Source organism: Lissotriton vulgaris, chromosome 1_1 (assembly GCF_964263255.1).
Source record: "Lissotriton vulgaris chromosome 1_1, aLisVul1.2, whole genome shotgun sequence".
Classification (NCBI taxonomy): Eukaryota; Metazoa; Chordata; class Amphibia; order Caudata; family Salamandridae; genus Lissotriton; species Lissotriton vulgaris.
Genome location: NC_141685.1, coordinates 50,073,494 through 50,099,384, shown reverse-complemented (window position 1 = coordinate 50,099,384; position 25,891 = coordinate 50,073,494).

Sequence of the window (25,891 nt, the reverse complement as noted above, 5' to 3'; positions counted from 1 at the left end):
CTAAAAACTCGAGTAGGCAACTATATGACATCACCAGAACTCTGTCAGGTAATGCCCCAGATCTTACCCCGCCCCCTTCACAATCATTTTGTGAGGCACTGGCTAATTTCTTTTTCTCCAAAGTAAATAATATTTGTCAGGCTTTTACCCCGAACCCGATAATAACAGCTCCTGTCTATCTGCCTTCGGATAAGGTTTTGACCAGCTTTAAGGCTCTTACCATCGATCAAATAAAGATCATTGTCTCCACCATCAAAACTGGATCGGCACTAGATCCCTGTCCATTCTCAGTCCTCCCACCGGTCATGAACACACTCATCCCGGTCATCACTTTAGTTTAAATTTTATACTGGCCTCTGGGATATTCCCGGATTCCTTAAAGAACACACTGGTGAAGCCCCTGTTGAAGAAAGCAAGTCTGGATAAGGCAGAATTAAAGAATTATAGGCCCATTGCAAGCCTCCCTTTTTTAGCTAAAGTGATCGAAAAAGCCATGAATCAACAACTAGCTGAGCATGTAGAGAAACACCTTCTACTGGACGATTCACAATTCGGTTTCTGAAGATATCATGGTACTGAAACCGCCTTAATTAAAGCGGCAGACGACATCAGGGCAATTCGCGACCAGGGAGGGACAGCAGTACTTATTTTGTTGGACTTATCGGCGGCCTTTGACACGGTCGACCATAAGATCTTGGTCGACCGTGTCGGAAAGATGGGCATTCACCATACTGCGAGAGCTCTGCTTGCATCCTTCCTGGCCGATAGAACACAGGCTGTCACCCTGGGGCCATACCAATCTGCCAAACTGTCATTACCGTGTGGGGTTCCTCAAGGCTCATCCCTAAGTCCGACACTATTTAATATCTATGTGTCGGACCTTGCTAATATCATCAAAGCATATGGGATGAGCCTAACCTCCTACGCTGATGACACACAATTGGTTCTGGCCATTAAAGGTGACGGACACGAAGTGGCAGAGCGCTTCCAACACGGAATGCTAGCAATCGGAGAGTGGATGGCGTCGAACTGCCTTAAACTCAACTTCGAAAATACGGAGGTGCTCATCTTTGGAACCCTGTTACCAGACTGGTCTGCAACCTGGTGGCCATCAGCCTTTGGAACCCTTCCTAGCCCAGCTCAAAGTTAGGAACCTGGGAGTGACTTTTGATGCGGATCTTAACTTCATGGCACATGCGAATAGAGTAGTGGCAACAGCCCATCACAAATTAAGATTGATCAGAAAAATCATCCCATTCTTGCCAGAGGTAGCTGCTAAAACATTGGTCAGCTCCTTAGTGTTATCATCCCTTGACTATTGTAATGGCCTATTTTTAAATGCCCAGGTTAGGGTAACCAATAAGCTTCAGACAATCCAGAACGCAGCAGCACGCCTGCTTTCTGGAACACCCATGTTTTCGGCCATATCAGACACTATCAAGACATATCACTGGCTGACGATCCGTAATCGGATCAAATTTAAATCACTTTGCATAGTATACAAGACACTTCATGACCGAGGACCACATTATTTTAAGGACCAGCTGATACCCTACAGACCTGCCAGACAGATTCGATCCGCCACTCTCAACCAACTTGTGGTTCCACGGTCAAAAACAGTTTCATGGGGTGATCGCCGCTTTTTAGTCGCGGCACCCAAATTATGGAACACCCTGCCGCAGCATATCAGGACAAGCCCCTCACTTCTGCAGTTTCACAAAAGACTGAAGACCTGGCTTTTTAATCAGTAATATCGACAATTAACCTTCAGGATCCTTTTATATCTGGAGAAAATTAGGTGAATAATCTAGCGCCGAGACGCCTACAGGTATTCGTTCGCTCTTAATAAGTTGCAAAAATAAATAAATAAATAAATAAATAAATAGTGAGCAAAAAGGCAAAAACGTTTTCAAGTCTGATTTTGTCCAAACCAGTATTATCCGGTATTAGACCTTCCCAGCAATGCCCCAAGACCCGACCAACTCACCCTCAAAGAAGTAGAACACCCCCACAAGTGCAGAGTCTTTCTTCATTGGGCGTAATCCAGCCCTCTGCTTTGAGGGAAATAGGAGTCTGGAGGAGGAGGATAGAGGAGCATGTTCTTGTGAACTTGTGAACCTGAGGAATGCAGACTGCGGCACCTTCAAATCAATAAGCAAACAAGTGAAGACAGTTCTGCTGATGGGCTTGTTTTTGTGATTAGGTGATTAAAGTTTTAATTATATTAACTGTGCAAAACAAAGAAAGACAGACACACAGGAATAAAAGTGAATAAGGACGAAAAAGAAAGTTATTGATTCATTGGCTCATTTTCAGGGCTCGGTGTCAGGGAATAAGGGTTCGTCCTCATACTCTGCGAATTCAGGCGGGAGTAGGTCACCTAACAGAGAAGAAATTCCCTCATCGAAGTTGCTGTCCTCCTCGTCTTCTTCCGGCGTGTATTCTCGTACTTTGTAATCTGGTGGTATGAGGTGCTGATTCATCTTTATCATTGTTAACCTCTCCACATTTTTGGGCGAGAGGCGGGTCCTTTTGCAAGTTACAATGCCACCAGCAGCACTGAAAACACGTTCAGAAGAGACGCTTGCGAGTGGGCAAGACAAGTAGTTTATAGCCAGGTTGGAGATCTCTGGCCACAATTCTTTTTTCCCATGCCAATACGCCAATGGGTCAGCATTAACATAGACCTCTGTTGAGTCATTCAGATAGTCCTGCACCATCGACTGAAGGTTGTCCACGGTTCCTCCACTTTGCTTACTTTTTGCTGGGACCTTTTGAGAAGCACACCCAAGCTAGGTTAGCCAATCCTCTTCTTCACCCAATGTTACTGTTGTGTCTGGTGCAGATGATCCAGTTGCCGGTGTCTTTAACGGCTGAGAGGCCACTTCTGCCACAGCCACAGGTGCAGAAGTGGATTCTTTTTACTGGGGATGGCCTGCTGATGCTGATGTACTGCCTTTTCCTTCAATTTTCTGCCGTTCTCTTTCAAACCTCATGGCTGACTCAGCTACCCAATGTTTGTACTTTTTAACATCTGCGTCACCAAAAGCAAAGAATGCTCTGCCTGCCAGTGCCTTTTTGTAGCGTGGATCCAGAATAGTAGCACAAATGTAATGCTGTTCTGAGTGGATTATTTGAAGACGTTCATCTCCAAGTAGGCGCTGTAATAATTTCTCCGCCAAAAAAAAAGCTTCTTGCTTTTCTTTATCTTTTTGAAACATAGAAGACACCGCTTTCAGTTGGTGCTCCAGCATGCGCAACAATGGGATAGCTTTTCCCACATTACAGTCCTCCCTGCTGACTGCACGCGTGAAGACCTCAAAAGGACGAATCATGTCTGTCAGGCTTTTAACTAGCTCCCATTGCGCCGCATCTAGCCTCAGGTCCTTCTGAGCTGTACCCAGTGTTAAGAAATACTGATCGAGTACCGTAAACTGCTCATACAGACGCTCAAGCATGTAGAAGGTTGAGTTCCAACGCGTTGGCACCTCCTGGATGAGTGCTTTCACTGGCATTCGACGTTCATGTAGCAGGCCCCTCAGATGCTTCCGGGCCTTAAAAGAATGGCTGAAATTGTTGCACATTCTTCGGCAGGTGGTCACCAACTCGCACACTGGACTTTCTTCACTCAAGAATTTTTTAACAACCAGGTTTATACAGTGCGCCAAACACGGCACTCTGAAATATTTACCCAGCTCCATGGCCTTAACTACATTGGCGCCATTATCCGTGGAAACAGCCATTGAAAGACCTTTGTGTTAAACTCCTTCAAAATGTTTTCTCCTGTATGACTTTTCTCCATGCCAAACATGGCTAGTGTTGCATGTTTCCGAGCAGCTTTAAAAACGTTGTCCGGGTCAACACCTGCGTTTAGCTTTGCTTTAACCCCTGAAAAAGAGACCCAGTGTGCAGTGATGCACATGTAATCAGTGCCTGCGCCACTGGTCCACATGTCTATTGTCAGATGTATAGTGTGAACAGCACTCTTCTGCAAAGCTGCCCCAATCACCTCCAGCACATCTTCATGTAGTGCTGGAACCGCAACTCTGGCAAAATAGAACCGGCTAGGAATCTTCCATTTAGGGCTGAGCGTTGCCACTAATTCTAGAAAATCAACCCCTTCCACAAAAGAAAAAGGGAGAAGGTCCAGAGCTAGCATTTTAGCCAGCTTAGTGTTATACAGACGCATCAGTGGGTGGTTGCGATCAAATGGCGCTTCTGAAAACAACATGGTTCTAAAGGTGGGCTGGACCATTTTACGGGATGATGAGGACTTCTTCGACCCAGTTACGCTCGATGATTAACTTTTTCGCATTGGTGTCTCACTCTCTCCCACACTCTTAGTGTGGCTCACAGGGGGTGTGCTGACAGGGGTACTGGGTGTAAGTGAAGTGTTTGACGCTTCTTCCTCCTCATCATCATCAGATGAAACATCAACGTATACAGTTTGTTGACTTCAAATTCGGGCTTCCTTGATCTCCTTTAGGTGCGCAAACCATTGGACAGTGTGCTGTCTCTCAAGATGACCTCTCTGGCCTCCGGTACCATAGTTGGTACCAAACTTACCACAACTAACTGCAAGCTTACAAATGCTACAAATGGCTATGTTTTCCTTTTTTGGGCAAACACTAAAGAAGTCCCAAACTGCGGACTTGAAATGTCTGTGGGGGCCGGAGGAGGCAATACTGGTGGTGGTCATGCTGCTAATGCCAGATGAAGTGGAGGATGTGTGTTGCCGAACTTTACTACGTTGTGCACTTGCACCACCACTAATTGAGGTCGAGGTGGATGGAGGTCCCTTCTGGCGAGAAAGAAATATGGAAGCGGTAGGTGGTGTACTAGTTAACTCCAATGATGGTGATATTCCCATTGCCTCCTCGTCAACAACATCATCACGCTCAGCAGCTTTCGGGCTAGGGTCAAAATGTCTGTTTATTGCATGCACGCTGAGGCTGGAGTGACGTGTATGATGACTGCGTCATCGTGGTGAGAGTCTTCATCAGCAGGAGTATACGCCACTTCTTGTTGAGCGTCATCATACTCCATAACTATGAGACTTTCGGGGACCTTCCTTTTACGCTTAGCTAACTCTGTCAGATCATAGTGTGCCTCACTCTCAGACGGCAGTGGTGGTTCCCAAGTTTGATCCATATCATCAGAAGGAGGTGGGCTTGAAGAAGATGTAGACACCATCCTTGATCTTTTCCTTGCTAGGGATGTGGAAGACAATGAATGATCAGGAGTGGCTTCCTCAAATGATACCTCGGCTTGAATGTCGATTTCCTGATTTGCCCCTACTTCGGGAGGAACAACTATTGTGGGCACTTGTGCCCCTCAATGCACCTCTGCTTGCGCATCTCCTTGCGCTGCCTCTCCTTCCACATGTACTTGGGCTTGTACTTGCACATGTGGTTGTTGTTGCGGCTGTGGTTGTTCAACACTCGTCAGATGAGTTACAACAACCTGTGTTGATTGAGGGACATTGCTGCTACTTTCTTGCGATGAGCCAACATCACTGGTCGATGGTGATTGAAGAAGTAGACTGGCTGCCTCTACAGCACTCAAGGGCTTGGACTTAAGTTGGCGTGGTGGTGGTGGCACTGAGCCCAATGGAGCGGGGGTGCTGCTCCCAGCTTGGTCCCCAGCAGATCCCGCTGCTGCAGACGTACTTTTTTTTTTATTCCCAAAAAATGTGGCGGGCGGCACACCAGTCTCCTTGGTAACTTGCTTCTTCTGCTCATTACAGGCAACTTTCTTGCTAGAGGAGCTACGGGGAACTTTTTTTGGGGCCATCTTCTTCAGAGGTCAGAACAGCAGGCCGCAGTTGCATGAGTTGCAGAGTTGTCTGTGGCCAGACGTGACGTCGCGTGACGTTATGCTGCACACACACACCGCTGCAGGACTTCTTCCTGGCACTGGTGGTTCTCTTGAGTCTTGTGCACCTAAAAGCAATGGAAGACAGAGGAACATCAGTTCAGTTATACACCCCAAAAAGTCGAAAAACACATAAAAATCAGCACAATCCCATGCCATCTATGCCCTCAATGATGTTTAAATTCAAGACACCCCACAGAAAGACTAGGCCCATGCACCACTCACTACCCCTGGGCATAATGGATGAAAGCTAGGCAAAATGGGTGCAGGCCTGAGAACACTGCCTGCATTCAAAATGGCCCCTTGTCTCCCAGCACATGGCCAGGGTCTGCCTGTACCAGCACTCGAAATGGCCCCCACCCACATGGCCAGTCCCCATGAACACCGCAAAAAATCGAAAACACACACAAAAATCAGCACAATCCCATGCCATCCATGCCCTACATGAAGTTTATATTAAAGAGACCCAGCAGAAAGACTCAGTCCATGCACTACTGGGTACCACTGGGCAAAAGGCCCCAAAAGCAGCCCAAAAAATCGAAAACCACAGACAAATCAGCACAATCCCATGCCATCCATGCCCTCAATGATGTTTAAATTCAAGACACCCCACAGAAAGACTAGGCCCATGCACCACTCACTGCCCCTTGGAATAATGGATGAAAGCTATGCAAAATGGGCGCAGGCCTGAGAACACTGCCTGCATTCAAAATGGCCCCTTGCCTCCCAGAACATGGCCAGGGCCTGCCCGTACCAGCACTCGAAATGGCCCCCACCCACATGGCCAGTCCCCATGAACACCCCAAAAAATCAAAAAACACACAAAAATCACCACAATCCAATGCCATCCATGCCCTCCATGATGTTTACATTAAAGAGACCCCCCAGAAAGCCTCAGTCCATGCACCACTGGGTACCCCTGGGCAAAAGGCCCCAACAGCGGCCCATAAAATCGAAAACCACATAAAAATCAGCACAATCCCATGCCATCCATGCCCTCAATGATGTTTAAATTCAAGAGACCCCACAGAAAGACTAGGCCCATGCACCACTCACTACCCCTGGGCATAATGGATGAAAGCTAGGCAAAATGGGTGCAGGCCTGAGAACACTGCCTGCATTCAAAATGGCCCCTTGCCTCCCAGCACATGGTCAGGGCCTGCCTGTATCAGCACTCAAAATGGCCCCCACCCACATGGCCAGTCCCCATGAACACCCCAAAAAACTCGAAAAACACACAAAAATCAGCACAATCCCATGCCATCCATGAGGTTTACATTACAGAGACCCGACAGAAAGACTCAGTCCATGCACCACTGGGTACCCCTGGGCAAAAGGCCCCAACAGCAGCCCAAAAAATCGAAAACCACAGACAAATCAGCACAATCCCATGCCATCCATGCCCTCAATGATGTTTAAATTCAAGACACCCCACAGAAAGACTAGGCCCATGCACCACTCACTGCCCCTTGGAATAATGGATGAAAGCTATGCAAAATGGGCGCAGGCCCGAGAACACTGCCTGCATTCAAAATGGCCCCTTGCCTCCCAGCACATGGCCTGGGCCTGCCTGTACCAGCACTCAAAATGGCCCCCACCCACATGGCCAGTCCCCATGAACACCCCAAAAAAATCGAAAAACACAAAAAAATCAGCACAATCCCATGCCATCCATGCCCTCCATGATGTTTACATTAAAGAGACCCCACAGAAAGACTCAGTCCATGCACCACTGGGTAGCCCTGGGCAAAAGGCCCCAACAGCAGCCCAAAAAATCAAAAACCACAGAAAAATCAGCACAATCCCATGCCATCCATGCCCTCAATGATGTTTAAATTCAAGACACCCCAAAGAAAGACTAGGCCCATGCACCACTCACTACCCCTGGGCATAATGGATGAAAGCTAGGCAAAATGGGTGCAGGCCTGAGAACACTGCCTGCATTCAAAATGGCCCCTTGCCTCCCAGCACATGGCCAGGGCCTGCCCGTACCAGCACTCGAAATGGCCCCCACCCACATGGCCAGTCCCCATGAACACCCCAAAAAATCAAAAAACACACAAAAATCACCACAATCCAATGCCATCCATGCCCTCCATGATGTTTACATTAAAGAGACCCCCCAGAAAGCCTCAGTCCATGCACCACTGGGTACCCCTGGGCAAAAGGCCCCAACAGCAGCCCATAAAATCGAAAACCACATAAAAATCAGCACAATCCCATGCCATCCATGCCCTCAATGATGTTTAAATTCAAGAGACCCCACAGAAAGACTAGGCCCATGCACCACTCACTACCCCTGGGCATAATGGATGAAAGCTAGGCAAAATGGGTGCAGGCCTGAGAACACTGCCTGCATTCAAAATGGCCCCTTGCCTCCCAGCACATGGTCAGGGCCTGCCTGTATCAGCACTCAAAATGGCCCCCACCCACATGGCCAGTCCCCATGAACACCCCAAAAAACTCGAAAAACACACAAAAATCAGCACAATCCCATGCCATCCATGAAGTTTACATTACAGAGACCCGACAGAAAGACTCAGTCCATGCACCACTGGGTACCCCTGGGCAAAAGGCCCCAACAGCAGCCCAAAAAATCGAAAACCACATAAAAATCAGCACAATCCCGTGCCATCCATGCCCTCCATGATGTTTAAATTCAAGACACCCCACAGAAAGACTAGGCCCATGCACCACTCACTACCCCTGGGCATAATGGATGACAGCTAGGCAAAATGAGTGCAGGCCTGAGAACACTGCCTGCATTCAAAATGGCCCCTTGCCTCCCAGCACATGGCCAGGGCCTGCCTGTACCAGCACTCAAAATGGCCCCCACCCACATGGCCAGTCCCCATGAACACCCCAAAAAATCGAAAAACACAAAAAAATCACCACAAACCAATGCCATCCATGCCCTCCATGATGTTTACATTAAAGAGACCCCACAGAAAGACTCAGTCCATGCACCACTGGGTACCCCTGGGCAAAAGGCCCTATCAGCAGCCCAAAAAATCGAAAACCACAGAAAAATCAGCACAATCCCATGCCATCCATGCCCTCCATGATGTTTAAATTCAAGACACCCCACAGAAAGACTAGGCCCATGCACCACTCACTATCCATGGGCATAATGGATGAAAGCTAGGCAAAATGGGTGCAGGCCTGAGAACACTGCCTGCATTCAAAATGGCCCCTTGCCTCCCAGCACATGGCCAGGGCCTGCCTGTACCAGCACTCAAAATGGCCCCCACCCACATGGCCAGTCCCCATTAACACCCCAAAAAATCGAAAAACACACAAAAATCACCACAATCCAATGCCATCCATGCCCTCCATGATGTTTACATTAAAGAGACCCCACCGAAAGACTCAGTCCATGCACCACTGGGTACCCCTGGGCAAAAGTCCCCAACAGCAGCCCAAAAAATCGAAAACCAACGAAAAATCAGCAAAATCCCATGCCATCTATGCCCTCCATGATGTTTAAATTCAAGACACCCCAGAGAAAGACTAGGCCCATGCGCCACTCACTACCCCTGTGCATAATGGATGAAAGCTAGGCAAAATGGGTGCAGGCCTGAGAACACTGCCTGCATTCAAAATGACCCCTTGTCTCCCAGCACATGGCCAGGGCCTGCCTGTACCAGCACTCAAAATGGCCCCCACCCACACGGCCAGTCCCCATGAACACCCCAAAAAATCGAAAAACACACAAAAATCAGCACAATCCCATGCCATCTATGATGTTTACATTACGGAGACCCCACAGAAAGACTCAGTCCATGAACCACTGGGTACCCCTGGGCAAAAGGCCCCAACAGCAGCCCAAAAAATCGAAAAACACATAAAAATCACCACAATTTAATGCCATCCATGCCCTCCATGATGTTTACATTAAAGAGACCCCACAGAAAGACTCAGTCCATGCACCACTGGGTACCCCTGGGCAAAAGGCCCCAACAGCAGCCCAAAAAATCGAAAACCACAGAAAAATCAGCACAATCCCATGCCATCCATGCCCTCCATGATGTTTAAATTAAAGACACCCCACAGAAAGACTAGGCCCATGCACCACTCACTACCCCTGGGAATAATGGATGACGGCTAGGCAAAATGGGTGCAGGCCTGAGAACACTGCCTGCATTCAAAATGGCCCCTTGCCTCCCAGCACATGGCCAGGGCCTGCCTGTACCAGCACTCAAAATGGCCCCCACCCACATGGCCAGTCCCCATGAACGCCCCAAAAAATCGAAAAACACAAAAATCACCACAATCCAATGCCATCCATGCCCTCCATGATGTTTACATTAAAGAGACCCCACAGAAAGACTCAGTCCATGCACCACTGGGTACCCCTGGGCAAAAAGCCCCAACAGCAGCCCAAAAAATCGAAAACCACAGAAAAATCAGCACAATCCCATGACATCCATGCCCTCCATGATGTTTAAATTCAAGACACCCCACAGAAAGACTAGGGCCATGCACCACTCACTATCCCTGGGCATAATGGATGAAAGCTAGGCAAAATGGGTGCAGGCCTGAGAACACTGCCTGCATTCAAAATGGCCCCTTGCCTCCCAGCACATGGCCAGGGCCTGCCTGTACCAGCACTCAAAATGGCCCCCACCCACATGGCCAGTCCCCATGAACACCCCAAAAAATCGAAAAACACACAAAAATCACCACAATCCAATGCCATCCATGCCCTCCACGATGTTTACATTAAAGAAACCCCACAGAAAGACTTAGTCCATGCACCACTGGGTACCCCTGGGCAAAAGGCCCCAACAGCAGCCCAAAAAATCAGAAACCACAGAAAAATCAGCACAATCCCATGCCATCCATGCCCTCCATGATGTTTACATTAAAGAGACCCCACAGAAAGACTCAGTCCATGCACCACTCACTATCCCTGGGCAAAAGGCCCCAACAACAGCCCAAAAATCGAAAATTCCAAAATTGTAGTTGCAGCAACTGTAATGCCCCAAACAAACTTACTTGTGAAATTTCTAATCCAAAAGTGATCCAAAGAAAGTCAAAAAGGCCTCAAATCCAAATATCCAGCAGCATCCACAAAGAGTAATCCTTCCAGGTCAAGATCCGAATGAAAGTGACCAGCACATGAAGAAAGCACTGGGAGGAGCCTGCTGGACAGGAACAGGAAATTGGAGACTGTGGGGCACTTCCTTCCTCCCACCCCACCCCGCCCCCCAAAATGGACTCCTTGCAAAAAAGAGTGCAGGCAAATGTCAAACTGAGGAGTTATTCTGATAAAAATCATCATTTTCAGAAGGTTTATGCTGCTTGCTGGGGGATTTCTTGTGCAGAATTGCAAATTTTGTAATTTCGCGAGTGCGAGATTGTTGCTGCCCGCCACATCTACGTGTTCGCAATTGCGAATTCCAGCGATATGTGATCACGGCCTCCTCGTGTTGACAAACTCTCGCTGTGCAAGGTGGCAAGCCGCGATGACGTAATCACGGTCGCCAAACTCCAGCGGGATCCCGCAGCAAGATCCAAAATGGCGCAGCACTCGCAAAATATCGAGAAAAACAACTCTTCAAACGCTGAATGACAGTAAGTGAACGCCGCGCACAGCAATATTGTATCACCAAGCAAAAAAATCCGCAGCGTGCAAATTTGCGGATTTTCGGCAAATTCGCGAGAGTTCGCGGATTGCGAATTTACCGAAAATCCGTGAAATCCGCGAGCGGAACGGATTTTACGCCCATTCTTATGTGTGTTTCCTCCCGCCGGAGGCAAGTCTGCGCCCCCCTCGCCCCCTCCTAGAAGTGTGTCACTCGGGAGCTTGCCTGCCCTTTCACCCGTTGAGAGCCTCGCTCTGCCCAGAGCCTCTCTCTGCCCCTCGGGTCAGGCCGCCTGCTCCTCTGCCACTGTTCATTACTGGAGGACTTGGAGTGCTCGTCTACCCCCTCTTGCCGGAATCCTGGTCTCCCCGAGCGCACATCGATAGCCTGGACGGCCGCCCGTGCGCTGTGATTGCACCCGGCCGCCCCGCTGTGCCCTCTGACCTCTGGAAGAGGCCGCGCCGCATAACCTAAGCCACCTCTACAGCCCGTATTGGAGGTCTCTGTGCCGCGCCCCACCATCTGGAAGCCACCCGCTGTCCACAGACCCCAAGGTACGTCTGACCTCAGAAGCGCTCTACGACGCGTCCGCCTGCCTGGCCCAGGAGCGGACGTCGCGCATTTCCCAGGACGAACTTCACACTACGGGCTTGGGGCCCTCAACGTTTTCTCTCCCCATTATTCACTATGCGCCCCCACTGTGCCCGGTACGCCGATCTGCCACCAGGACCTCTGGTAGAATTCGGCGCGTACTCGGGAAAGCTTCCCCCCCTCTTCGCATCAGCGTACGAGTCGCAACAGCCCAGTACAACTCGTACCCGCCTCTAACATCAGCAGCGCTGTATGCGGCGTACCGCGGGAAGAGTGAGAGTCAGCAGGACTTCGCTCCCCGGCCCGTACGATGCGCAGGGAGGTTCGTTAAGCATACAGCCAGTACGGTCCGTGCCCCTGTGCCTGGATAAGGTGCTCAAAGTGTGTAAAAGTAGATTAAGACAAACAAGGACTACAGAAAAGCAAATTTACAAATTGAGAAGAACACTTGCCATTGTTTCACATCTTGTGGCCAAAGCTAAAATGTTAACATAGGTTTGTAATATTTTGCCTGCATATATATATATATATATTTTTTTACATTGTATTCATATTTTCACATAACCAAAGACTGGTGTCCATTTGTGGGGGGATTAATGTTTTTACTGTGTGTACCTACAAATGCTTAACCATTAACGCCTGAAGATTAGCCTTGGCTGCTCACGCCACGCACCTAGAGGGTGAACAAGGGTAATTCTGAAGGGGTCACCCTGTGCCCTGATTTAGAGGAGAGGGTCCCTGCTTGTCACAAGTGAATACTTGCGCCAACCAGAGACCCCCAATTCTAACATTGCTGGCAGCAGTGAGGATTTGCGAATTTGCATTTGTAGTTAACATACAGTGAATTATTTATTACCACATAGTGAGAGCAGACCTATAACGCAGCCACAGATTTCTGTTTTTTTAATTTTGTTGAGAAATCTCCCATTTTTAAAGCCATGCCTGGCTCACTCCCTGCTGGAAGAGCACCCTCTGAGATCTCTGGAATTGAAGATGTAGAATGGGAACACAGAGGACTGGAGGGCTACACAGTAGAGCAATTGAGAGGCTACTGCCAAAAGTTCAGAGTTGCACACACAGGGTGCAAAAAGAAAGCCCAATACATCAAGGCGCTGAGAGCCTGGAAGGAGTCAAGAGAGCCACAGAATGCGGTGGAAGTCATACCACCAGATGGCATTGTGGATCCCAGCAAAGGCCTGTCACCAGAGGAGCTGGCAGACAGGGCAGCAGACAGGGCACATGCAATGGAGATGGCAAAGTTAACTGGACAAATGGAAATGGAGAAGCAAAAATTGGCAATGGAAGCGCAACAACGCCAAATGGATCATGACATGAGATTGAAGGGGTTGGAGCTGAAAGCGAAAAGTTTGGAAACAACTCCTCCGGGTGGCAGCACTACACCGGTGCAGGTAGAGTCCAGGGTGTACATACCAAAAGATGCAGTGAAGGAATAATTTAAGGGGGATGACATAGGCAGTGGTTTAGGGCAAATGGCTAGTGTTAATTTTGGGGAGGAAGTAGCAGTCCCAAGGGATGGAGATCCTGTCCAGATGGTCCCTGAGTCCCTGAGAACTACCTGCCCGCTAACACTAAGAAATATAGAGAGAAGGCGCAGGGGGGCGGGAAACCGGCCCCCGGAGTTCACACGGTCCAGGAGTAAGCAGACCTTGAGGGGAACAGATTGCTGAACTGGGAGACCTGCCTGAGCTGACCCATTGGCAGCGAGAAGGAGGTCCCTCCAGGGAGGAATTCTGCAGGGAGCAGAAAGAATGCTCTTCTCTCGTGGGTATGCGCAGCAGGCTGCAGACCAGGCCAAAGGTGTTCAGTCTGGAACACATTATGTGTACTGGGAGAATGACCTCCTGTATTCAGAGCCTAAGGCTGCTGAACCTGGGTCAGCCCGTGTGCTGGTGGTACCCCAGAAATTCAGAGCCTTCCTACTGGGGCTGGCTCATGATGTGCCTTTAGCAGGACATTTGGGGATGGACAAGACCTATGACAGGCTTGTCACCCACTTTTATTGGCCCCAAATTCACAGGAGCTCAGATGCTTACTGTAGGGCCTGTCAGACTTGCCAGGCAAGTGGTAAGAGCAGAGGGAAGCACAAGGCTCCTCTGCAACCCTTCCCTGTGGTCAGTACTCCATTCCAGCGCGTGGGTATTGACATTGTAGGGCCTCTGGACCCCAAGACAGCCATGGGCAACAGGTTCATCCTGGTCTTGGTGGACCATGCCACCCGGTACCCTGAAGCCATCCCTCTGAGGACAGTGACGGCCCCCGTGGTGAGACGGGCACTGATGGGAATTTTCTCACAAGTGGGATTCCCTCTAGAGGTGGTGAGTGATAGGGGCACCAATTTCCTATCCAAGTATATGAAATCCCTTTGGCAAGAGTGTGGTGTAACATACAAGTTTACCACCCCTTACCACCCCCAAGGAAATGGGTTGGTTGAGATATTCAATCGAACCCTAAAAGGCATGATCATGGGCCTGGAAGGTCCAATGAGGCGTAAGTGGGATGTCCTCTTGCCATGCCTTCTCTTTGCATACCGTGAGGTGCCACAGAAGTCCCTAGGGTTCAGCCCCTTTGAACTGCTATATGGCCACCAAGTGAGAGGACCTCTGAGTTGGTAAAGGAAGGCTGGGAGCAATCTCCCAGGAAACCTCCCCAGAATGTATACAGTTACATGCTGGCCTTCAGAAACCAGACCAGGCGATTCAGGCAACTTGCTGAGGCAAATCTGGAAGCCAGCCATGAAGAGATGAAGCGGTGGTACGACTAGAATGCCACTCTGGTAGAGCTTCAACCTGGACAAAAGGTGTGGGTCTTGGCCCCAGTGGAGCCTTGTGCACTTCAGGATAAGTGGAAAGGTCTATTTGAGGTTGTGGAGCGCAAGAGTCCTGTCACCTACTTGGTGGACATACAGTCTCCAGGAACCCTTTGAGGGTCCTACATGTTAACTGCCTTAAGCCCCACTTGGAGAGGTCCGAAGTCGGCATGCTCTTAGCAACTGATGATGGGATGGAGGAGGAGACTGAGCATCTTCCTGACCTCTTGGTAGCCTCTGAGAAAGATAAGTCAGTGGATGGAGTTCACCTCTCACCCACCCTGACGCCTGAGCAACAGGATGACTGCCACCAATTGCTGGGGCAGTTTCCAGATCTGTTCTCCCTGGTTCCTGGTGCCACAAGTTGGTGCGTCCATGATGTGGACACAGGAGACAGCTTACCTGTGAGGCACAAGGCCTACAGGGTAACTGACAGGGTCAGAGCCTGCATCAAGGAGGAGGTCTCCAAAATGCTTGCTCTAGGGGTGGTTGAGTCATCCAGCAGTCCTTGGGCCAGCCCAGTGGTCTTGGTCCCAAAGGCTGCCGCGCCGGGAGCTACACCTAAACTCCGGTTCTGTGTGGACTACAGAGGACTCAATTCAGTCATCAAGACTGACGCACACCCCATCCCCAGAGCTATGAGCTCATCGATCGGCTAGGGGCTGCCAGTTCCTCAGCACGTTTGATTTGACGTCTGGGTACCCAGCAGATCGCCTTGACTAATGGGGCAAAAGAGAGGTCAGCATTCTCCACACCAGATGGGCATTTCCAGTTCCGGGTTATGCCATTTGGAATGAAGAATGCCCCTGCCACCTGGTGTTGGCGGGACTGGCTGAGTTCAGTGCCGCCTACCTGGATGACATCGCAGTGTTCAGCAGCACATGGGAAGAACACCTGCGACACCTCTGGGAAGTGTTGATGGCACTGCGCAAGGCAGGCCTCACGATCAAGGCAAGCAAGTGCCAGATCGGGCAGGGCTCATAGGTATACTTGGGACACCAAGTGGGGAGTGGCCAGGAGGCCCCCTTACAGCCCAAGATTGAGACCATCCTGGCTTGGGAGCCTCCCAAGACCCACACTGCAGTGAGAGCCTTCCTGGGGCTCACTGGGTACTACAGGAGGTTTGTCAAGGGATATGGCACCATTGTTGCCCCTTGACGGAGCTGACTTCTAAGAAGCAGCCCAGGAAAGTGATCTGGACTGACACCTGTCAGAAGGCTTTTGACACCCTGAAAACTGCCATGTGCACGGCGCCCGTGCTCCTGGCCCCTGATTTCTCCAAGGAATTTCTAGTGCAAACAGACGCTTCAGAGCATGGTGTAGGGGCTGTTCTCTCACAAATGACTGAGGAGGGCTGGGACCAACCTGTAGCCTTCATCAGTAGGAGGTTACTTCCACGGGAACACAAGTGGAGTGCAATAGAGCGAGAAGCTTTTGCTGTGGTCTGGGCATTGAAGAAGCTAAGACCCTACTTGTTTGGGTCTCACTTCTGGGTTCAGACAGACTACAGGCCCCTCAGATGGTTGATGCAAATGAGGGGTGAGAACCCAAAACTGTTGAGGTGGCCCATCTCCCTACAGGGTATGAACTTCACGGTGGAACACCGACGTGGCATAGATCACGCTAATGCTGACGGTCTGTCCAGGTTTTTCCGCCTTAGTGATGAGGAACTCCCTGGGGAAGGGTAGTTCTCCCCACATTTCAGCTGGAGGGGACACGTGTTAGACCTGGCACCTTGGCGTGAGTCTCTCTTCCACTTTTTGCTGATGGGCCTCAGATGTTTTTGCTGGTGTTCGCTGCTCAGGGCACTGCGCCACGGCCAATCCGTGCTGCAGTGCAAATGCTCCCAATATAAAATGTATGTGTGATTGATTTCCATTATTGGCTCATTGGATTTACTGTCAGTCCCCAGTAAAGTGCACCAGGAGTGCCAGGGCTTGTAAATGCCAATACTGCTAGTGGGCCTGCAGCACTGGTTGCGCCACCTACAGAAGCAGCCTTTTAAAATGTGTCTAGGGTCTGCCATTGCAGACCCTGTGTGCAGTCTGGTACTGTCATGCTGGCTGGGCAAGTGCACACACTTGCCAGCCTCAAAACCTTCCCTTTGCTTCATATTAGTCACCCCTATGGTAGGCCTTAGGGCAGGGTGCATTGTAAGTGTAAGGTAGGACAGGCCCTGGTGTGTGTGGCATGTCCTAGTAGTGAATTACAGCCAATTTCGTTTTTCACTATTGTAAGGCTACCTGTCCTCTTAGGCCAAGATGGGCTGCTGGAATTATTACACACTATAATCCCAGAAGGATCAGTGAACATGGTAGAAAGTCAAGTTTAGTATGCCTGAACTCAGAATAATAAAATACTTCTTTTAGTAAAGTTTATTTTAATATCCTGTGTTTGCAAATGCTACTTTTAGAAAGCTGTGAAACAATGGAGGTACTGGATCCTACAACTGACCAGCCCGGATCTCAACAAGTGATACAACAGAACAAGTTGGCTGGTCAGGATAATTGACAAGAAAAGATCTGGACCCACGTAGCCAGTGTGTACTGCGTGGCCGATAGAATTATATTCCAAACTAATTTATTTTCATTTGTACTTAAATTTCGTTGATTTCAAAGACAATGGCATAAACGGAAAACTGTCAGCACAGTCAGTTCAAAAACATGCAATTGTGTGTACGATATATACAAAATGTACAAATATACAAACAGTTAAGGTAAAGAATCAGAAAATCAACATATCATCACACCAAGAAAATAATTTTGTACAAAGAATAACATTTCAAATCAATTGCCAAGTAAGAAGACCTTTGCACAAAGTGCATTATTTATGCATTTAAAGAGGACCAGTCCTTAGAACTAGAATCCAGTGGACAGGCGGAGCTAAGATGGAGTGAAGATGCCTGCCTGTCTCACAACACATGTGATCGAATGTTTTTAGGATTTTACAGCTAGGGCCCGCAGAGGTGGTGTAATTTACACCCTAGCTGCACCCTTCGTTCTTGCCACAGGTTGGGTGTCAACGCGTTTTGAACCGTGGGTGTTATAGGTTCTCCTCAGGACAGGGACTGGGTGGGGACTTATCTGCACAGCGAGCACAAGGGCTGCCGGAGTGTAGGTCTACCGTAGTTCAAAGTGAATATCTGTGCTGGACAAGATAATTGGCCGGAGGCACGTTGCCCGCGAAGCGGTGCGTACTCGGTTGTAAGGGCGGCTCACATATTTAGTTCTGGTAATGCAGGCTGTATTACAAAGTCGAGGCAGGGGGACGGCCGGTCAGTGAAGCAAATGCAAACGATCAAGCGGGAACAATTCAACCGCGAACCGTCGCGCTGAGGTTGGTTTCTTCTCCAATGGCGCTCCCGGGAATAATGAGTCAGCCGCGAAAACGCTGCGGTACTTAATAAAAATCAACGAAATTTAAGTACAAATGAAAATAAATTCTTTTGGAATATAATTCTATCGGCCACGCAGTACACACTGGCTACGTGGGTCCAGATCTTTTCTTGTCAATTATCCTAACCAGCCAACTTGTTCTGTTGTATCACTTTTAGAAAGCTAGCATTTGCTTGCCTAACCATTTCAGCCCGCCTCTGCTAGGATGTGTATCTGCTGTCTGGGTTGTGTGAGTGACAGGGCTGGGGGATGACAGGTGGTGAATGAAAGGATTACACCTTAGTGGGAAGTGGGAGTGCCCCTGGACTCTGAATAGGGCTGTGCTCTGCCACCACAATGCTGGCTCCACCTCCTGGGGAGCGACTGATGACTCAGACCGACACCTGGCCCAGGAAGAGGGAGGACTGTCAACAGAGTATTCCTGGCTGCCCCTGTCATCACAATGCTGTCTCCCCTCCTGCGGAGCGTCCGATGTATCACTGAAAGGAAAAGCCATAAACAGCACAACAGAGTGCTTCAAAACTGAAATAGGCTATGCAAATGCCCCCCTGGCCTGAAAGAACAAAAGAAACTGAGTATACCTATAGGAGCCCTGCTCCCAAGTAACTAGATTCTGTTTCCCACAACAAACCTCCGCCCAACTAGAAGGAAGAAGAAGAAGCTGGAAGGACTGGAGTGCTGTCTGCCTTGCTGAGGAAGGAGAGGAAGAGACCTAAAGAGGACTTTGCTGACTTGTGCTTGAAACATTCTCCAAGGGCTTGATTGAGCTTGCCCCCTGACCTGAACCCCAGGACTAGTGGGTTCTCTGTGCCTTGGCTCATCTGCGATTGAGCCATGTGTTTCCTCCCGCCGGAGGCAAGACTGCGCCCCCCTCGCCCCCTCCTAGAAGTGTGTCACTTGGGAGCTTGTCTGCCCTTTCACCCGTTGAGAGCCTCGCTCTGCCCAGAGCCGCTCTCTGTCCCTCGGGTCAGGCCGCCTGCTCCTCTGCCACTGTTCGTTACTGGAGTACTTGGAGTGCTCGTCTACCCCCTTCCGCCAGAATCCTGGTCTCCCCGAGCGCACATCGATAGCCTGGACGGCCGCCCGTGCGCTGTGATCGCACCCGGCCGCCCCGGTGTGCCCTCTGATCTCAGGAAGAGGCCACGCCGCATAACCAAGAGACTCGCCACCTCTACAGCCTGTATTGGAGGTCTCCGTGCCGCGCCCCGCCATCTGGAAGCCACCCGCTGTCCACAGACCCCAAGGTACGTCTGACCTCAGAAGCGTTCTATGACGCGTCCGGCTGCCTGGCCCAGGAGCAGACGTCGCGCATTTCCCAGGACGAACTGCACACTACGGGCTCACGGCCCGCAAAGTTTTCTTTCCCCGTTATTCACTGTGCGCCCCCACCGTGCCCGGTACGCCGATCTGCCGCCTGGACCACTGGTAGAATTCGGCGCGTACCCAGGAAAGCTTCCCCCCCCTCTTCCCATGAGCGTACCAGTCGCAACAGCCCAGTACGACTTCTACCCGCCTCTAACATCAGCAGCGCTGTACGCGGCATACCGTGGGAAGCGTGAGAGTCAGCAGGACTTCGCTCCCCGGCCCGTACGATGCGCAGGGAAGTTCGTTAAGCATACAGCCGGTACGGTCCGTGCCCCAGTGCCTGGATAAGGTGCCCACAGTGTGTAAAAGTAGTTTAAGACAAACAAGGACTACAGAGAAGTAATTTACAAATTGAGAAGAACACTTGCCATTGTTTCACATCTTGTGGCCAAAGCTAAAGCGTTAACAGAGGTCTTGTAATGTTTTGCCTGCATAGATATGTATATATTTTTACATAAAGTATTCATATTTTCACATAACCAATGACTGGTGTCTATTTGTGGGGCGATTAATGTATTTACTGTGTGTACTTCAAATGCTTAACCATTAACACCTGAAGATTAGCCTTGGCTGCTCAAGCCACGCACCTAGAGAGTGAGCAAGGGTAATTCTGAAGGGATCATCCTGCGCCCTGACTTAGAGGAGAGGGTCCCTGCTTGTCACAAGTGAATACTTGCGCCAATCAGAGACCCCCAATTCTAACACCGCTGGAGAGAGTTAAGAATAGGTTGGGTTTGTGAGAGAGTGCTTAGTGTTCACTCGCCATTCATCTGCAGGTCCTGCTGGAGAGAGTTAAGAATAGGTTGGGTTTGTGAGAGAGTGCTTAGTGTTCATTCACCAGCCGTCTACAGGTCCTGCTGGAGAGAGTGTAGAATAGGTTGGGTTTGTGAGAGAGTGCTTAGGGTTCACTCACAAGCAATTTGCAGGTCCTGCTGGAGAGAGCTAAGAATAGGTTGGGTTTGTGAGAGAGTGTTTAGTGTTCACTCGCTAGCCGTCTGCAGGTCCTGCTGGAGAGAGTTAAGTATAGGTTGGGTTTGTGAGAGAGTGCTTAGTGTTCACTCACCAGCCGACTGCAGGTCCTGCTCTAGAGAGTTAAGAATACGTTGGGTTTGTGAGAGAGTTCTTAGTGTTCACTCACCAGCCGTCTGCAGGTCCTGCTGGAGAGAGCTTAGAATAGGTTGGGTTTGTGTGAGAGTGCTCAGTGTTCACTCGCCAGCCATCTGCAGGTTCCGCTGGAGAGAGTTAGGTATAGGTTGGGTTTGTGGGAGAGTGCTTAGTGTTTACTCACCAGCCGACTGCAGGTCCTGCTGGAGAGAGTTAAGAATAGGTTGGGTTTGTGAGAGAGTGCTTAGTGTTCACTCATCAGTCATCTGCAGGTCCTGCTGGAGAGAGCTTAGAATAGGTTGGGTTTGTGAGAGAGTGCTTAGTGTTCACTCACCAGCCGTCTGCAGGTCCTGCTGGAGAGAGCTTAGAATAGGTTGGGTTTGTGAGAGAGTGCTCAGTGTTCACTCGCCAGCCATCTGCAGGTTCCGCTGGAGAGAGTTAAGAATAGGTTGGGTTTGTGGGAGAGTGCTTAGTGTTTACTCACCAGCCGACTGCAGGTCCTGCTGGAGAGAGTCAAGAATAGGTTGGGTTTGTGAGAGAGTGCTTAGTGTTCATTCACCAGCCATCTGCAGGTCCTGCTGGAGAGAGTTAAGAATAGGTTGGGTTTGTGAGAGAGTGCTTAGTGTTTACTCACCAGCCGACTGCAGGTCCTGCTGGAGAGAGTTAAGAATAGGTTGGGTTTGTGAGAGAGTGCTTAGTGTTCACTCACCAGTCATCTGCAGGTCCTGCTGGAGAGAGCTTAGAATAGGTTGGGTTTGTGAGAGAGTGCTTAGTGTTCACTCACCAGCCGTCTGCAGGTCCTGCTGGAGAGAGCTTAGAATAGGTTGGGTTTGTGAGAGAGTGCTCAGTGTTCACTCGCCAGCCATCTGCAGGTTCCGCTGGAGAGAGTTAAGAATAGGTTGGGTTTGTGGGAGAGTGCTTAGTGTTTACTCACCAGCCGACTGCAGGTCCTGCTGGAGAGAGTCAAGAATAGGTTGGGTTTGTGAGAGAGTGCTTAGTGTTCATTCACCAGCCATCTGCAGGTCCTGCTGGAAAGAGCTTAGAATAGGTTGGGTTTGTGAGAGAGTGCTTAGTGTTCACTCACCAGCCGTCTTCAGGTCCTGCTGGAGAGAGCTTAGAATAGGTTGGGTTTGTGAGAGAGTGCTTAGTGTTCACTCGACAGTCATCTGCAGGTCCTGCTGGAGAGAGTTAAGAATAGGTTGGGTTTGTGAGAGAGTGCTTAGTGTTCACTCACCAGCCGTCTGCAGGTCATTCTGGAGAGAGTTAAGAATAGGTTGGGTTTGTGAGAGAGTGCTTAGTGTTCACTCGCCAGCCGTCTGAAGGTCCTGCTGGAGAGAGTCTAGAATAGGTTAGGTTTGTGAGAGAGTACTTAGTGTTCACTCACCAGCAATTTGTAGGTCCTGCTGGAGAGAGTTAAGAATAGGTTGGGTTTGTGAGAGAGTGCTTAGTGTTCACTCACCAGCCGTCTGCAGGTCCTGCTTGTGAGATGTTAGAATAGGTTGGGTTGGTGAGAGCGTGCTTAGTGTTCACTCTCCAGCCATCTGCAGGTCCTGCTGGAGAGAGTCTAGAATAGGTTGGGTTTGTGAGAGAGTGCTTAGTATTCACTCTCCAGCCATCTGCAGGTCCTGCTGGAGAAAGTCTAGAATAGGTTGGGTTGTGAAAGAGTGCTTAGTGTTCACTCACCAGCCGTCTGCAGGTCCTGCTTGTGAGAGGTTAGAATAGGTTGGGTTGGTGAGAGCGTGCTTAGGGTTCACTCACCAGCCGTCTGCAGGTCCTGCTGGAGAGAGCTTAGAATAGGTTGGGTTTGTGAGAGAATGCTTAGTCAAAGGAAATTCCCTAGGTGTGCACTGAAGCAAATGCGTGTTATCTTACTGTGTGTGTTTTGCCCAATCATACACTTATTCCTTATAAGTACATTTAAGGGAAGAATTGTATAAAAATCAAACATCAGAAATGGATTTCCACACTAAAAATGAACGTTCACAGTCTTTTTAATATTTTTGTAAAAAGTGAAGACCTCTCTTCATAAAGAGATAAATTAAAAATTCAAAGAACACTCTTTGAACAAGTATAATAAAATTCAATAGACAATTAATAACACATTGTTACATACATAATCAAAAATCAATGTCACACTCATAAAAATTATACAGTAGAAGAAAAAACAATAATCAACACAAATTCGATACTTGAAAACAATAAGATCTTTTACACAACCCCCTAACACTGTGGCCTTAATATTCTCCAGCCACTATTCTTGTAGATCCAGTGGTCTTTCCTTGATATTGGTGGTACAGTAAACAGTATCAGTAATACATGAGTATCTGTTACTTCCTTAACCTCGTTTGGATTCTAGTAAATACAATACAATACAATTCTAGTAAATAATTGCGTCGACGCGTTTCGGTGTTATATTACTTGATGTTGTAACACCTTCATCAAAACCTGCCGCCTCTTTGGGGTCAACGGCTTCTAGATTTATATTTAAAAATCTCTGTGTGGGTACATAGAGAAAGAGAAAAACAGTATCACTATTCTGGGTGGATGATATCACATTTCTGGTATACCTCATCCTACAATTTGTCCCCTGGTATTTACTTCTACCTTATCAAAACTCCCTGGTTCTTAAGTGTTTTGTTAAGGCCTTACTTCCCCCCTCAGATATGTTTGCAGATTTCACACAAGCATTTGTCATTAGATCCCTGCATGCATTAGAAAACATTATCATTATACTGAATCAGGTATAATTTTACACAAAGCTCCCAATCAACTTTTTCTCCTTCTGAGGCTAAGTTGGCTATTTCTGATAGTGGCCTAACCCTCCGTTTTCTTTTTAGTGTGGAAACAGGTAAGAGCTTTCATTCATTCCCACATTCATTTTGTCATTTGTCCACCTTTCATCTAATGTTCCTTCCTATATTGATGTCCCTCTTACCCCGTGGGTGTTTACTCACCAGCCGACTGCAGGTCCTGCTGGAGAGAGTTAATAATAGGTTGGGTTTGTGAGAGAGTGCTTAGTATTCACTCACCAGCCGTCTGCAGGTCCTGCTGGAGAGAGCTTAGAATAGGTTGGGTTTGTGAGAGAGTGCTTAGTGTTCATTCACCAGCCGTCTGCAGGTCCTGATGGAGAGAGCTTAGAATAGGTTGGTTTTGTGAAAGAGTGCTTAGTGTTCACTCGCCAGCCGTCTGCAGGTCCTGCTGGAGAGAGTTTATAATAGGTTGGGTTTGTGAGAGAATGCTTAGTGTTCACTCGCCAGCCGTCTGCAGGTCCTGCTGGAGAGAGTCTAGAATAGGTTGGGTTTGTGAGAGAGTGCTTAGTGTTCACTCGCCAGCCGTCTGCAGGTCCTGCTGGAGAGAGCTTAGAATGGGTTGGGTTTGACAGGGAAAGAGTCAATGTATGGCTGACCTTTTCCATGGTGGGGCACTGTTAGCAGATAAATATACACACTCTTGCCAGTAGTACTAACAGTGTTGATCACCATCACCGTTCCCTTGTAAAGTTTACATGTTTCTATTACTTTCATGTTTTACATCACAAACCTTGATTTACAAACCTGTGTTGAATATTCCCAGCTGGCAGCGCAACAGGACATAGTAGGAGGGGCCTGATCCAGTCACTTATTGCGATCAGTGAGGATGATTAAGTGGTGATAAACAGATCCGACATTGAAATCCATCGGCTTTAAGTCTCTGTGCTCTCCCCTTTAAGATTCGGCTAACCAACAGTGTTACATCAGGCCCCTCACACCTCTCTGATGAGGAACACCCTAGACCAGTGGTCTTAAAACCTTTTAATACCACACCCCCCCCTTCCTCCCAGCAATCATAGGGCGCCCCTTAGAATTTTTCACAATTATTCTATTAATTTGTCAATGTTTAAATATGTCTAGACTTATTTAAGCAATGCAGTTAAGTTCTGTTTTAAAAATGCAATCAAATGCATGATTGCCCAACATACTGTTCTAGTCAGACAGGCCTTACTATAGCTTAATAGCCCGCTGCCGAGGGCCTGCGGCTCGGGCCTAAAACTCAGGTTCAGGATCTTTAACAACCGGTATACCCTGAGGCAGAAAGATTATAAGGCTATTAAAATATTCCATCCACTGAGGGTAGAATGTTCTAAATTAAAAAGGAAGAAACATGAAGACAAACATTGGAACATTGGAGGTCAGAACAGATATTGGTCTCAGGCTCACTGTGCCATGGTATTCAAGCCAGCCTGGCTGATAAGGAGTGATACCTCAAAACTGATCCTAGGATGCTTGTTTCTAGTCCAGGGAGGACCTGCCTTGGCAGCTAGGGCTGGATTGTTTCCATGAGAAGCAGGTTCAAGACTGATTTGCATATGGCTGGCTCTAAATTGGTTTGGCATGGTGTGCAAAAGTACAATCGATTGAACCCAGATTTCTTGACTGGGAGTCAATGTTTGATTTGTTCCTCGTTCCGTCCATCATTTGTGTGTCTTTTGCTTTCTCACCCTAAGTGTGACGGGTATACCCAGACTTGGGTCCTGGGCTAACTGTGCCACTGTTTTAAGCTTCTAACTATAATGGGGTGGCCCAGTGACCCTCAGAACCTGGGTTCCAAGATTATACAAAAAACAATGGCTCTGTTGGGTGAAAAGTCAATTTCTTTGTAAACCTAAATGGTAGGCAAAACTATCAATGTATTTCACAAAGTTTTTTAGAAATACATAATCACCCTGGAGCAGAATTACTTGTTGAGGGAGAAAAGGGGAAAGAAGGAAGAAACACACACCATTTTGGATTTAATCCAAAATATTCTTATTTTTAGAAAATCTGACATAGATATAGCATTGGTAAACATGGGAATGGGTTGTCCAAATCAAAATTAGCATAAACGTACAAATAACAGATACGTGCTTAGGTGAATAGGAGTGACAAGTGATGTTGACTGTGTGTGGATACACAAATACATAAAAACAAATAAAGATCAGTCCAAAATTCAACATCAATTTGTTTCAAGTACATATGTTTTCTCCTATTATCGTTGAAACTTGGTATGGACTGATTAGTAGCACAACGTTGACGTTTCGACCCTATAAGATGGTGCTGGCTTTATCGCAACCGTGTCAGGTCTTCATAAGGACTAAAAAGCAGGTGGACAACCTGTTGGTTTTGAATCTT